Source organism: Mustela erminea, chromosome 8 (genome assembly GCF_009829155.1).
Source record: "Mustela erminea isolate mMusErm1 chromosome 8, mMusErm1.Pri, whole genome shotgun sequence".
Taxonomy (NCBI): domain Eukaryota; kingdom Metazoa; phylum Chordata; class Mammalia; order Carnivora; family Mustelidae; genus Mustela; species Mustela erminea.
In genome coordinates this window covers 20,161,718-20,177,186 of record NC_045621.1, presented here as the reverse complement: position 1 = coordinate 20,177,186, position 15,469 = coordinate 20,161,718, and the positions used below count along the sequence as shown (strand labels likewise).

At 35.8% G+C, this 15,469-nt stretch overlaps 1 protein-coding gene and 1 long non-coding RNA gene across 26 annotated transcripts in view; one reads left to right on the top strand and one right to left on the bottom strand.

The window, feature by feature from the left end:
* The window catches only part of LOC116597219, a 40,652-nt gene extending 31,350 nt beyond the window's left edge, over window positions 1–9,302 (top strand). The window contains exon 5 of the long non-coding RNA XR_004288501.1: window positions 9,053–9,302. This is a non-coding gene — a long non-coding RNA (uncharacterized LOC116597219). The remainder of the gene's footprint in view (window positions 1–9,052) is intronic.
* Window positions 1–15,469, bottom strand: part of MAP2 (microtubule associated protein 2) — a 291,469-nt gene that overhangs the window by 142,940 nt on the left and 133,060 nt on the right. For 22 of the 25 annotated variants that reach the window (XM_032354613.1, XM_032354623.1, XM_032354622.1 and 19 more), the window contains exon 3: window positions 4,006–4,073. The gene's annotated coding sequence lies outside the window, so the exon portion shown is untranslated. Of the gene's footprint in view, window positions 1–4,005; window positions 4,074–4,349; window positions 4,695–15,469 lie in introns of those variants that run through there. The other 3 variants (XM_032354617.1, XM_032354616.1, XM_032354621.1) reach the window with 1 other exon arrangement.

Sequence of the window (15,469 nt, the reverse complement as noted above, 5' to 3'; positions counted from 1 at the left end):
AGTTTCTCATCAAATGCTGGACAATTTCAAGATAGCATTCAAGGTCCCCTTTCTCATGTATTGGGTTGAACTGAATGAATTCTTATTTTGTAGGTTCAAAAAGTGTAGAATACTAGCCATTTCATAGGATATGACTGAATATTATGTCCATCCTCACCTTCCAAGAACCCCCCTTCTTCTGGCTTGCGCTCTAGAATATAAATGAGGTCAGTCTATACTTTCCATGCATGTTCACTTTCTTTGGCCTCTTTGCTAATGTTGGTTCTTCCTGGAGCTCGTCTGTGCATTATCTCTCCCTTAAATACTTCTTTTCATCTCTAACCTCCTCCTCAAAAGACCCATCCTCTATGAAATATTTCCTGTTGAGTCTCTTCTCAATTGTTAGTAATCCTGGTCTGCAATGAAGTCCCTTAAGAAATTATTCGTGTGTCTCTTATGATACCAATGTGCCTTAAGGCTACTTCTTTGTTTTGTTCTGCTATACCCAACTGAGCTCCCAAAGTGTTCTGTTCTATATATGCCTTTGCAAGTAGAGCATCTTAATACCCATTTGTGTCATTGTTAGTGCCCTCCGTTATGTTTGTGGCTCAGTTAGTTGTATTTAAGTTTGAATGTGGTATCTGCACACTACACAGTATGCACATGGCATACTGTTCCCTGCTAGTTTCTTTCTTTTTGGTCATTTGAAACTTCTGCTATTATTTCAATTAAAAAAAAAGTTGCAAAATATGGCATCGATTTATGCTATTTAGTACTTGAATTCTCTGGCTAATTTTCTTATATAGATCATGCAATTTCATAATACCTCTTCATCATAGTGACACAGGAGAACTTTATGAATTAATTTATTTTAAAACTTCCTAATTCGTCTCTGATATTCCTCCTTAAAGAATAAAGATTTTTTTAAAAATAAAATTCTTCAGTTTATAAAATATAAAATACATATTAAAATATAAAATATATCAGAGTTTGAATATTATGTTACACATTTGAGGATAAATTTACTCCTAATTTAAAAGTGTATAAAAACAAGTGTCTGCAGGCATACTGTTTTCACCTTATTTCAGTATACACCATGTGCATAAATGAAATATTAAAGCAATGGCTATGAGCCAAAAAAAAAAAATCTACTAGGAAAAGGATGTAATATGTTGTGGTTAATATTGAAGGACTTTGGACCAGACTTTTGTCGATTGCCTAGCTGGAATCTCCATTCATTCATCTATGAAATGGAGACCATACCCACCTCCCAGGATTGTAGAGAGAGTTAAAATGAGATAACATATGTTAAGGGCTTAGGATATTATCTCGCACATAGTGAATAATAAAAAAAAATTATAGTTGTATTAATAAAAATAAATGGCAACAAGAAAAAAATGCATTCTCTAAAACTATTATGACTCTAGAAGTTTCCTTATACATTATTCAATGATGTCATACTAGTCCATAATGAGCAACAAAGCATTTAAGAAGACTATGACATCATTTCTAGTATTACAGAAAGAGAGAGAGGGAGGGAGAGAGAGAGAGAAAGACGGAGAGAGAGAGAAGGCCTCCTCCCCTCTGCTGCAGCAAAATCTTGGCTGAAGATATGAAAAGCAATAAACAATGTCAAGCCTGGCAGTAGTATTTCGGAAGCACACATAAAGCAGAACTCATGCTGCACTTTGGCTTCTTTCCCTTGCTGATGAAAGTGAGAACGGACACTTCAAAAATTCTTTCCATCTTAACTTAAAAACTGAAAAAACCTTTTCTGTATAGCTTGGAGAAATTTTCACACACGGTTCGCCTGATTTTCTACCTGGTATTAACTATCTAATTAATTATTATTAATTAAAGACTTGGAATGAATATTTGGGGTAGCTAAAGAAAAAAAAAGTACCAAATGTCTGTTTTACAGTGTGCAATCTCATGAAAAACAAGAACAAAAAAGTAATGGGGAAAATGATGATGAATCATTTACCCATCAAATAATTAAGCAAATATTTGTTGAACTCCTACTGTGTCCAGACACTCCTTTATGTGCTGAAGATATGAGTGAAAAATCAGTGAAATAATTAACCAATGTCAAAATGAGTCTGATTAGCAAAAACCGTGATAAGATCCCTGACTCACTCACAGTCCAAAAGTCAAATTCAATTCTGATTTGACGCCATAATAGTCTATTTCAATAAATTATGTTTTATTACACAAAATCTGTCAACACATCCCTAGATAAATTTAAAATGAGCCTAGAAAATTTAGGTACCAAGAGATTTTGGTAAGGTAATATGCCACTTCTCCAGTACCCAGATGAATCCCAACAGAGCTGATTAGTTCCTATTAACAAAACGTTGAATACATTTTTTAGTGGTTAGATAATAGCATCATCGTTTTCCAATTCATGTAAATATCCCAATATTCTAAATTAATATAATGAGTTGCTAAATGAGCCTGAGGATTAGAAAACAGCTTCTCACATAAAATATATACTGTGTGGATTCTGTTAGATGGGAAAATACCAAATAGAGTTTTTTCACCAAATATGAAATGTATTCACCTACTCTGAGTGGAAACTAAAGGAAGAGAAAGTCCCAAGTGTTTTACAGTATCCAAGAGGAATAGTAAGTCCTGTCTGGGGATTAATTTCTAAGGGAAAAAAATGCAATATATTTCAAGTTTCTCTGAGACCAGTCTATTCAACTTTGTTCAATATCTGAAATAAAAGCAGTTTCCCTTTTTAGAGCATACTGATTTATTTTAATGAATTCCTTCTCTTGTGCAAAAATATTATGTGGTACTGCCTACACTCTGGAAGGGTGGTGACAGTGGCATCTGCCCCTTCCCTCTCTCCCACAATAACTACCAACAGCAGCAAGGCTCTTAGGAAGTGCCTGTGGAATGAATAAATTAAGGTTCTCATAATTACACACTGCAGAGAGAATTAAACAAGGACAATGCATTCGTCTCCTTCAACTGCTACGAATATTCACACTCACAGGTGCACACTCACAGACTTTTGGTATTTCAGGATCAGTTGTTGAACATTAACTATTTCCAAAGTACATTAAAAAAAAAAAAGAAACTAACCTCACTGCATGAAATATTTTGGGCCAGTAAGCTTGAAAGGAAATGCTATGTGAATGCCAAAGAAAGATTTAGAAGATGCTATTGATCTCCTCAGCGAGGCATAAAATGTCTTCCATTTTTTTAAGGCAAATTACAAATACAGCTTTTATTGACATGAGTATATGTTGAAAACAAAGATAATCTTAAAGAATTAAACAAAAGGTAATACCCATAACTGCCATCTCTAATCAATACACATCCTGATAATGAATTTGAAAATTAAAATTTTTCGTGTGAGGCAGAAGGCCCAGGATCAATGGATTCAACTGCTCCCACAGCAAGAAGAAGGATTACTTTCTTATGCCAATAAAGCATATATAAAATCAGTTTTTTAATAACTAACAACCTCGGCCTTTAAATATGGTGCTAAAGACTAAAGCATCAGTGAAGAAGTTAAAATATTTTATTCACAAAACCCAACAATACTGAGTCATTCCTAGGCTCTCATCTCTAGTGCTCCTTCTACCTGGGAAGGGCAAGCCGTTTCCTTTACCCACTTAAAAACATCTCTTATTAGAAAGATTCCCTCAGATAAAATCACGACTTTAGTATATTTCTGTTAAATTTAAATGACTAAATTTCCATTAAGATAGAGAATTTTGGACATTTTTTTTTTTTAGCTGCTACAATAATAAAAATCCGAAAATAAGCCAGACATAGCAATGTTTGTTCACAACTTGCAACCCAGGCAAAAGATATAATTCCTTAGACATCTTATAATCTTAACAGCCGTGGATAATGGCATTCTCTGCATGGGAAATCATACATGCTATAGACAATGACCAAACGTAGGCTTAAGGATCAAAGACCAACCATAGAGAGATTAATTTAAATAAAAACATTCCAAATCCTCCCTGATTTCCCCTCATTTAAACCTCCAAACAAAACATGTGGTACCTTTTAATTTTCTGAATGAGTAGTTCCCAATCAATGTTTCTTCGGTGAGAGACAACAAGGTGAAGAATCTACCGAAACAAAACAAAAGAAAAAAAAATACATATACGGATTTATTAACAAAATATTGGAAATCGTAACTCACCAGTAAGCAAATGCATTCTTTATAATTCCAATAATAAATCTATGCCTTGAGATCTGTAGTACAAGCAACACAGCACTTGAATTTTCAGGAAGCTCGGTAATGAATTCTAAAGCATTTTACTTTGAGATCACATAAAGCAAATCCTCTGAAAAATGGATTAAAAATAAAACCAAATAAAATTTAAAAGACGCCAAAACATTACCAGTGCCTATGCAGCGATACCACCCAAGTCTAGCCTCTGAGGATTGCTGCAGAATCCTTCTCCCCAAGCATTATCTCCACGGGCTGGGTCTAGCTCTCTAGCTCCAGACAGACGCAGTCTGCAAGCCACCAGCTCCTCTCTGTGTGTGTCGGGGAAAGGGAAGCTGCACATTAGAAAAAGTCCCCGCAGTGGTGAAAAGGAAAATAAGGCGAGTGGGAGAGGGAGAGAGAGCTCACTAGCCTCAGAATTTTCGAGAATGATGACAAGCCACCCAGTTCCGCCATCATTCACTGACAATAAGATGCAGCCCTGGCTTATGATTTAGCGGTTTACCATAGGGGCTTCTGGTATCGAATGCCTGACAGGCATTTTAATTGCCTCCATCCAAGTGTGTCCCCAGGAGTCGAGTCTATAAGCCTATGAATGTCATCATCTGGTCTCCTTTGTGTTAATGCCAGACACACACACACACACACACACACACGCACACAGTGCTTCAATAGAGAGTTTCCCTGCAGAATATAGGATTACAAATAAATCTGACTGCACACACTGGACATGATAAACGGTAGTTTATAAGAATATTTATTATCTACATTAATGACATCACAGATCGTCTGATGATCTGTCACTGGCTGCTCATGATGTTATTTTAAAAACTGAAAATCCAAGATTGTTTGTTTACTTATTATTTACTTCTATTCCAAAATAACTGGGCCCAATAGAAAAATGCATATATTTATTTGGATTTTCTTAGGGAAAATTCAATCCCCTTGTAACTGTGATAATTACACACTTGGCAATGCTTCCCTTACAAGGGAGAATGCAGCAAAAAACAAAGAGGATTAGGAAACCAGGGTTGATGTGTGATTTCTGAAGACAATCTATTTTATTCTGTTTATAGACAGAAGCAAAAGGAAGTAGCAGTGAGTTTGGGTACTGGGACACCTTACCGTCCCTGAGGGCCACAGCAGGGAGTTGAATCTAGCATAATCAGTACCCCCGTTATGTTAGCAACTGAAATTAACAGTTGAATGTCCCTGTTTCACAGTGCCCCTTCTGTAGGGAGGTTAAATGTGGAATAATTCCCTGAATTTATTGCCCAGACAGAAGGGCTGGGGAAAATGTTAATAAATAAATTAATTTTTACAGCATTGTTAGCTTCCTGCATCAGTGAGTGGAGCAAAATTCAATGTATGTATACCAAAAGGGCCTGGTGTGAAGAAGGTTGCTGGGAGGGAGCATCACCATGGTTACCGGAAACAGAAAGTACTGAGAAAAATAAGGTAATGATAGAGAAAAGGGAAGGAGACTCCAGTGGAGGAAATGTACAGGGATAGGCTTCCTTTTTTGCCTTCTGGAAAGAACTGTGTCTATCAGTTTTACACTCTGTTTTGAACGCATTAAGATGAGTTTACATTCTCCATTAGCCGCCTTTCTTCTCCACTTTTTGATCACGAGCTAATTTTGCCTTTATAAATATTCAAATTATGGTTCTTTTGTATGAGATGGTTCCTACTTCTTCTGTCCCTATCCCGGATTCAGGGACACCACTCAGCCGAGCCCACACCCTTTGTGCCAAAGGTGAGAAAGCTGAGGCCCAGGGAATCTGGCCAAGGTCACAAAGTGGGCTGGAGATCCAGCAGACACACCACCCCGTTTCCTCACTTCGGCGCCCTGTTTTTCTTCTTTCACCAAGTGATTTTCTTCCTGTGCTCCTCCTGCTCTGTGTGCAAGCAAAAATGATTCCAAAACTTTCCTTTGTCTTTGATTTTTGTGAGCCTTCCTTTATTTGTTAAAGCAGGGAACTTCATCTTTAAAATATGTTCCAATAATTCTGAGACTAGCCTTGCTTTAATATCTGTGCTGCACTGCATCAGAAGCCGGAAGAATCTGGGGTAATTATGTCACTGCTCTTCTTTCATTTCCAGCTAGGCAATCAGACAAGTTGAGCATGATGGCCCTTTTGTCATCCTATCTTGTTGAGCCTGAACTTGATCATCATATACTAGGTACTCTATCATCCCTGGCACCGTTCTTTCTGGAAGCAGGAAATCGGGCAGTCAAACTGAGCTGTCCTCTCCAGTTTCCTCCTAGTTAATAGGCGGCGTGAAGTTTCATGAGGTTACCCAAAATAATGAAACTGGAAAACTGGGAGCCCAGGTTAAAAGACAAAAAAACAAAACAAAAACAAAACCCTCAAAAAAAACCACTGGGGGGCGCAATATTTGCTAAAATCTTTCTGAGTCAGCAAAAATTGTGATTAGGATTTTGACCTTGATGCGCTGTGTTTATTTCCTTCATTAAGCGTTCTTTCAATATTCAGTAGTTGTGACTCATTGCTTTTAGGTTAACTCATCCATAGGTAGGATCAGATTGAATTTTCTGGTATCTAAAATACAGTTGCTGCCACCACTACTGTTCTCTGCTCCCAGTATGTCAATTAGGGGCACCTGAGTGGCTCAGTGGGTTAAAGCCTCTGCCTTAGGCTCCAGTCATGATCCCAGGGTCGTGGAATAGGGCTCTCTGCTCAGCAGAGAGCCCACTTCCCCACCCACCCCCTTCCCCCACTCCCTCTCTGCCTACTTGTGACCTCTGTCAAATAAACAAATAAAATCTTAAAAAAAAAAAATCACATTTAAAAATATGATTACCCTAGTAAAATTGTAAGATTTCAGATTTCAGGTAATCTTACATATTGGTTAGGATTCTTCTCTTCCAAAAAGCATTCTTTAAATACGATGTCTCTGTTAAATGTCTATTTTTCTTCAGTGATTTGGACACTAAAGTTATTTTTTAAAACAAAACACTGATAACGTGTTCATTTTTGAACGCAAAAAATGATGCACAAGTGATGTCATTTCTTGAAACATAAATCATATTTTGTCAGAATCCCCTAAAGCACACATAATGGTCTTCGTCTGAAAAATAGCACAGGTTCAAAAATATTTAGTACTTTTCAGAACTCCTTATTTGAGAATACCTGCTTTGTCATTGAGAATGAGTTGGTAAATTCTTTTTCTTTTCATTTGTAGGTGGAAGGAACTATTACTTTAACATGTCCATTGTATAAGTACTATATAATTCTTCCCTTTAATTACATTCTAAGAATATAAAATGGCAGATAATTGAGAGCCCTTCGTTCATGGTTTTTTATATTTTTTATATTTATGCTTATGAGCCTAAATTGTACTTCTTTCCTTATCCTTTCTCTCTTTCACAATATTCTTGACCTTGGCTTAGTACCATTGGTCAGTTCATCTAACCTCTTTTGATGACACACATACATATATTTCAAGCACTTGATAGGTTTTAGGTGTGGGAAAACAAAACAAAACAAAACAAAACAGTTCCTTCTACAGGACCTTAATAATAGTGGAAGGGCCATAGAAGTAAAGAGGAATCTAAGCTGACACTTCTTTCTCTTACTTGATGACACACTATGTCTCTGTCCCTGGGTTATAATCAGCTACATCTTGGAGTCTGACCTTTAAGAATCTAATTTAACTATTTCCCCAACGTCAATTAGTTTAGCCCCATGGCTCTTCTGGAAGACCCTTAGTTTCACTCCCTAAATATCCTGGCCTGTGTATTTGTGTGTCACTCTTGAAGTTCCTTAGGAAAGAATAATGGAGGTATGATTTCTTTCTTACCTCCTTGAAGCCTTTGATCATAGAATCATCTTCCTAGCTAAGCCCTTCCTGACTCCCGTAATGAAAACGGCAACTGTGGCCGTCCCACCACCCTTCATGCCTGCTCCTCTTTCCCTTGCCACAGCACTGACCACTTTCCATCATACCACAGACTTATATTTATTATGTTTACTCTTTATTACCTGCCTCCCTCTGCTAAGTCTGTGAGGGAAATCACCTTTACATGCTTGGGGTGCTGGTGTATCCAAAGAACTCAAAACGGTGGCTGGGAACATAATAACATTCAAAATATTTTTTTAAATAAGCAAATATGAAAATCACATTAGTGGATGAATTAAAGCATTTAACCACAAGACAAGTCTTTGTGTTTCATATTGATTTCCTTGCTCTATATATTCAGTCTTCCTTATAAATATTGTATTTTATTTGTATTTTAAATCACATTTTCCCATGGAATCAATTTTTTTTGTTGTTATTTCCATTAAAGGCTATATACTTATTTAAAATAGGGACTTGTCTCCGCTTTCTTTGAATTCTGCAAAGTACCCAGCACAGGACTATCAACTCTTAAATGCTGAGAAAGAGCTTATTTGATAAATAATACTTGTATTGGCATTAAATATGTTAACATTTAATCTTGAGATTACTTAAATAAAATGAGAATAGTTAATAAATCAATATTGTCTTGTGGTAAAACTGCTTAGAAGTAGCTTTTTATTTAATTTTTAAAAGTTTAAGATTTTATTTTTAAGTAAACTCTACACCCACCATGCGTCTTGAACTCACAACCCCAAGATCGAGATTTACATGCTCTACCAACTAAGCCAGCCAAGGCATCCCTGAAGTAGCTTTTTATAAATTAGCTATAATTACTATACTTTGCAGTTAAAAAATTAATAATAGAAACAATAAATACAATAGAAATAATAATTATAGTTTTACCTTATATTCTTAAAATTGTCATTTTAAATACAAGCAGTTATCTGACTATTTTATAAATTATTATGCCATCCAAATTCACTGCACACTGTTTTGCCTTATTTACCACAGATGACATCTTTTCTTCCAACAAATTTTGTTCCCTTAAGAGCATACTGTGGTCAGACTCCACGGCCCAGCACCCTCTCCATTATAAGACCTACGGAGTCAGAAATTTCCATGGGATGGGTCTGAAATCCATATGCTCAAGGTGACCTGAATACCTGGAAAACCTGGGAAAATACCACTTCCAGGGGGTACACTCCTCCAAAAGAAGTCTAGAAAACTTGGGTGCGCTGTCTGCAGATTGAGCTCATGCTAATCAAAGGTAATCAAACTGCTCACAAAGCCTTGGTAGGTACAGTTAATTGATGTTTTAGTTGCTTATCCCTTCAAAAGGACTGTAAAGGTGCTTAAGAGAAGATATATCTCTAGTAAGGGTCCCAGTTCCTAACATAAAGACTCAATAAACATTTGTTAATGCAAAAAAAAAAAAAAAAGAAAAAAAGAAAAAAAAAGTATACTGTGGTTAAACAGACCAAAAAGAAAAATGTCACAACTAGCATATCAGTCTGCATTATACGAAATGTTGAAATTCCATTACTTTTTTATATATAAAATGGCAGTTTCTTGTGGTTTGTCAACCTGATACTTGGAGAAGTTATAAAAGGAAGCAGAATGGAGTAAAGTGAACTCCATTGAGTGAACTCCAAAATGTCCCAGTCTCCAGGCAAGGGCAAGTCTTCAGTAGCCACTACTTAAAATATGACAATTTTCAAATCCCATCCGTGGCACCTTCCAAAATATTACAAATTATGAGAAGCATAGACCTAAAACTATTGATATCTTTTAAGGCCACGAGATTCTATGATTCATCAAGGATCTGAAAATCTTCTAGAAATGTTTCTTGAATTCTTAGACAAATTCAATAGTAAGTCTTTAGCTCTTACATTCTAAAATGCATGGGCAAATAGATTCAATGTCATATCATCAGTAAAAGACACACATTCTATGGGATTACTGACTTACGGGATGACTAAGAACTGTTAGAAGTTAAAAGACAATCACTAAGCACCAAAAGGATAAATTTATATCAATTACTCACATGGTTTTCTTTGTGTGTGTGTGTATGACAAACTACAAAAATCATTAACATAAATAAGGCTGAATTATCCTTTATAAAAAATAAGTAACCAATGTCTTGAGAAACTCCTACATAGGATTTTGAGAGCAGGTAATGGACAAATATAGATAAACAAGAATCCCCTCCCCCAATAAAATCTTTAATAAATCACTTGGCTCCTACCCCAAATTCTTCTTGCTTTGATTAAAGAGGATGAACTATATCCATTAGCTTGTTACGTACTTTATCTTTCATTAACTTTCTCTAGGTATTCCATGCTACTGAGCTGTATTTTTACTTACTTAAAATTGAAAATAGATTGTTATTATCCAGGCCTCGGGTCCTCTAATCATTTGCCTATGTCTAATTATATTTAAATTATCTCCTATACATATAACACAGTGGAAAAAAACTTTAAACCAAGATATTCAGTATTTCAACTGAATTAAGATAAAGAATGACTCAGAAATGAGGTATGTTTGTAAAGAAGCAAAGAGCCTACTGACATAGAGGTCACCCATTGTCATCTTTGCCATCTTCAGTGTGCTTCTGATTAGAGGTGTCTAATCAGTGGGAAGAATGAATGTATTCTCAGCAAGGAGAGTGAGGAGTAAGGCAAGATAACGGACGACTTCCCAGTTGTTCTTGTCTTATGCTTCAGTCCTCCTCTGAGTCATCCCGATCAGAGTGTGGCTTCATGGTTTTATTTTAAATCTTTGTGTGGTGATTTTTTTTTTCTAAAATTCAGTTATATTCTTATCCAAATATAAGTACAAAATACATTTCAAATTATTTTTGGGTTATGCACCATTTTTAACCTCAGAAGTATTCATATTTCTCAGGAAAATTTTCACAGGTAGTTTCAAAAATAACATAGTTCTGTTTTTATTTTCTTTCTTTCTTTCTTTTTTTTTTTTTTTTTTTGTAGATTTTATTTATTTGAGAGAGAAGCAGACTGCAGACTCCCCACTGAGCGGGGAGCCCAAAGTGGGTCTCAATCCCAGGACCCTGAGATCAAGACCTGAGCCAAAAGGCAGCTGCCCAACTGACCAAGCCACCCAGGTACCCCACTTTTGTTTTCCTTTATTCCATTAATGCTCTTATTTCACTCGTCAAGGTGAATCCAAAAAGATGATGTTAAGTAGAGAAGGAGAGAGAAAGAGAAGTTTTTCTCATTGTCAGCACTCAAACTACAGTTTGCAATTTCATGAAATAGCTAGCCCCCCCGCCATATTTAGGTTGCATATGCCATTACACTTAGGAAATGACAGTGCCCAGAGTTCTATTCTGCTCACATACTTTTCACCAAAGTAAACAGAACTGAACTTCTTTTTTAAAAACGGTGTGATGTGAAATGCAGTTCTGAAAAATAATTGCAGGTTCAATTCATCAAGTCATAATCTCACTACACTCGAAGAACTAAGTTGGGAATAAAACCCTCTCCAGATGTTGAAAAGAAAGCTATAATGGCAGAACAACTGAAACTCTCACACATGGCTGGTGGGAATACAAATAAGTGTGAACACTTCTGAAAACTCTTCGGCGATTTCTAGTAAGGTAAAATATATGTCTACCTTATCAACCAGTAATTCCACTTCTAGGTTTATACCCAGGAGAACTGAGTACATATGTTTACTTAAACACATTAAAAAACAACAACAACAACAACAACAACAAACCAACTGTTCTTAGCTTTATTCATAATAACATGAAATTGGAAACCATTCAAATGCTCATCAATAGTAGAAGGTATTATCGTATATTCACAAAATGGATTAGTCCACTGAAAAAAATAGAATGAAAAAGAATTACTGTTGGATGCAACTTCATAGATGAATCTCATAGGCATAATGATAAACAGACACAAAGAATAGATACTATATTACTCCATTCATATGAAATTCAGGAACAGAAAAAACTAATGTTCAGAAATAGAAGTCAGAATAGTGTTTATGTCTATGGGGATTAAGACAAAGGGCAGTATTGACTAAGAGGAAGTACAATGCCTTCTTGACGTGGTGGCAGTGACATTTCGGGGGTGTACAATTGAGATGTATGTGCTGTATTAATCTATAATATACCTCCATAATAAAACAAAATAACAATAAAATAGGGGCGCCTGGGTGGCTCAGTTGTTTTAAGTATCTGCTTTCGGCTCAGGTCATGATCCCAGGGTCCTAGGATTGAGCCCTACATCAGGCCTCCTGCTTGGCGGGAAGCCTACTTCTCCATCTCCCTCTCCTCCTGCTTGTGTTCCCTCTCTCGTTGTGTCCTCTCAGTCAAATAAGTAAATAAAACCTTAAAAAAACCCCACAAACAAACAAAAATAACAATAAAATACTATGATGTCATTGGTTTAGAAACTCTTTGTTTATAGTAGCTCATTTTAGGATCTAGAATGAACATTCTGAAAAAAGGTTCCAGTCAGAACGCACATATGCAGGTGTGTAACCACAGCTGCATTATGGCCCTATGACGATTATGTGTTTGTTCATTTCTTTGTTTTTTTTTTTAAGATTTTTAATTATTCATTTATTTAACAGATAGAGAGAGAGATCACAAGCAGGCAGAGAGGCAGGCAGAGGGAGAGGGAGAAGCAGGATCCATGCTGAGCAGAGAGCCCAATGCAGGGCTCGATCCCAGGACCCTGAGATCATGACCTGAGCTAAAGGCAGAGGCTTAACCCACTGAGCCACCCAGGCACCTCCTATGTGTTTGTTAAATAAACGAGTTGTGAGGGGATCTATTCCTTAGAAAGGAGAAAGCATTTTTTAAAAAAAGATTTATTTACTTATTTGAGAGAAAGAGAGAGAGAAAAAGACACAAAGAGAAAACGCGAATGTGGGGAGGGGCAAAGGGAGAGGGAGAATGAATCTCAAGCAGACTCCATACTGAGCACAGAGCCTGGCTCAGGGCTCCATCTTACGACCCTGAGATTGTGACCAGAGCTGCAATTATGAGTCAGATGCTTAACTGACTGAGCCACCCACGTGTCCGGGAGAGAATATTTACAGGGGTTTTTAACAAATAAAAAGAAAACAGTGAAGTAAAAAAAAAAAATCTATAGTAAAATGTATATCTTAGAAATTCAGTAACATGTGAAAACTTGTCTATAGCAATACAGTCTGAACTACACTATGATGACAAAAACATGGACAGTTAAGGTGCTTTCTATTCTGTCACTTTCACACAAATCGCTTGCCCCCTGATGCCCGTCATAATCACTGGTTTACTTCAAAATCATCTACTTCTTTGCTTCCCATCCAAATCTTATACTTCCTTATTGGTCCATTTCATGTTTTGCCCTCTTCCAGAACAACTCAATCACACAGTGTCATGAAGCACTTTGCTTCTCAGAATCATCATGATACCAAAGAAAACAAAATCACCATGATATTATAATGACTGATATAATATATGGCCTTGGGCTGGTCTTAGGGTATTTATATCCATTTATTTATTCTAATATTGACCAATTAAAAAGCATAAGACACAATTTTAATATAAATGATTAAGTACCTATAACATTCCAACTTCTTTCAACACATTGTTTTATTCAACAATTCTGAGAGTTATGAACTTCCATTTTACAGTTGAGGAAATAGGCCCAATTAAGTTTAGCTACATGCCAAGCACACAGCTGGTAAGTGGTGAGGCAGAAATTCAATCCCTGGACTTTTGAGTTAATTAGCTTGTAATTCAACCTAACAAATCTAAGTTGTCATCAGAAGAGAGGAGAAAATTAAAGAATTAACAATTTTCCATTTTCCTAGGGCACACAGACAGACTGTTTAAAGACAGACTCAATTAGTCTAAGTGTGCATTAAAAGAGATAATATTAGAAATAAACATTTTTACTTCCACAATTACTTCAGTTTCCATCACTTCATACGTAAACAATCTGTATGTATGAACATGAGTCTTCCTATAGTTAAGGAAGACCTTGTAAGTCCATTAACTATCTATCTGGTCTAATCTTGGAAGACTGACATGCATGGGATTTATGCTCATGCATTTTGGAAGAACTTCAGAACTTCATTGTTTGACAACTTGAGTTTATTGTGTTTTGAGTTTTGAGTATTGAGTTTTTTTCTGCAGGAGTTTAAAATCTTTTGTGGAAATTAACGTATGTCTTACAAGTATAGATAATAACAGTAAAATACCTGCCTTACATAGTCAATTACTACCCTCATTTTATTATATCGAGGTAGGAATAATTGAATACCATGGTTGATCTTAAAGGTTACATTGGAAAACGTTACATCAATATCATATGCAAATGTCTGTCTTGTTTAAATTAACTTGAATTAATTTACAGTTAAATTCTAGGTGTGGGACAATTTTCTTTCAAATAACTCATTCCCTCCACTAAGTCTTTCTTCAAATATTTTCTTCTCAGTGAGGTTTAACTTGACCCTTGCAATCTGCAATGCCCATTCCCAATATCCTTTATTTTATTTGGATACTTATAATTTTCTAATATACTATATATAACTTATTTATTGTGTGTATTCTTTATTTTCTGTCTCTCCTCATTCATTTGTAAGCTCCAGAAAGGCCACACTGTTTGCCTCCTCATTTGTTTACTAATATACCCCGGTACTTAGAACTGGGTTTGGTACATAATTGGCACACAACGAATATTTATTGAACTCATGCATGCGTGGGTGAATGATTAAAGTTAAAACAATAAAAGTCATATAAAAAGCACGAATTATCTCCTAGGAAATCTGAAGTCTGAACTGAAACAGTTGACAAAATCTGTAGAAATCACTAGTTTCAGAAATCATTTGACCAAACACATGGTGTAATTATTTATTTTTGTGTCTTGGTTAACTATTTAAATATACAAGTTTTAGGCTTTGCATCTATGACACATTTATAGCCATTTTAGGTATATCTCTTTTTCGATGTTCATAGTTATCTATGTGTCTGTTTATTATTTTGACAAAAATTCTTCTAGCATTTTTTACATGCTTCTGAATCTTTAGTTATAACTTGCATGTTTATATTTAGTTTTCCAGTCATCTAAAGGTTGATACAAACTGCTTTCTTTCACCACATACAACCATTCTCACAAGGAATCCATATTTACAGGAGAAATGGAAAACCATGGAGGAAAATGATGAGATTTACAGTGTTGAGGAATTCTCACTCAATGAAATTTTTATTTAACACACTGTCAAGCAGAATCATCTTCAGGAGTTATGAATATTTTGGCCGATCTTCCTGGAAGTAGGAAATGAACCTTCATTTTATTGAATGTCTCTACAAAATGGGGCCATTATGATTTAATTGAAGAATAAATAAAGGCACAAAGGCAAATACCAAAATATCAAGTGCTGCATTGCATGACATTAGTTCTA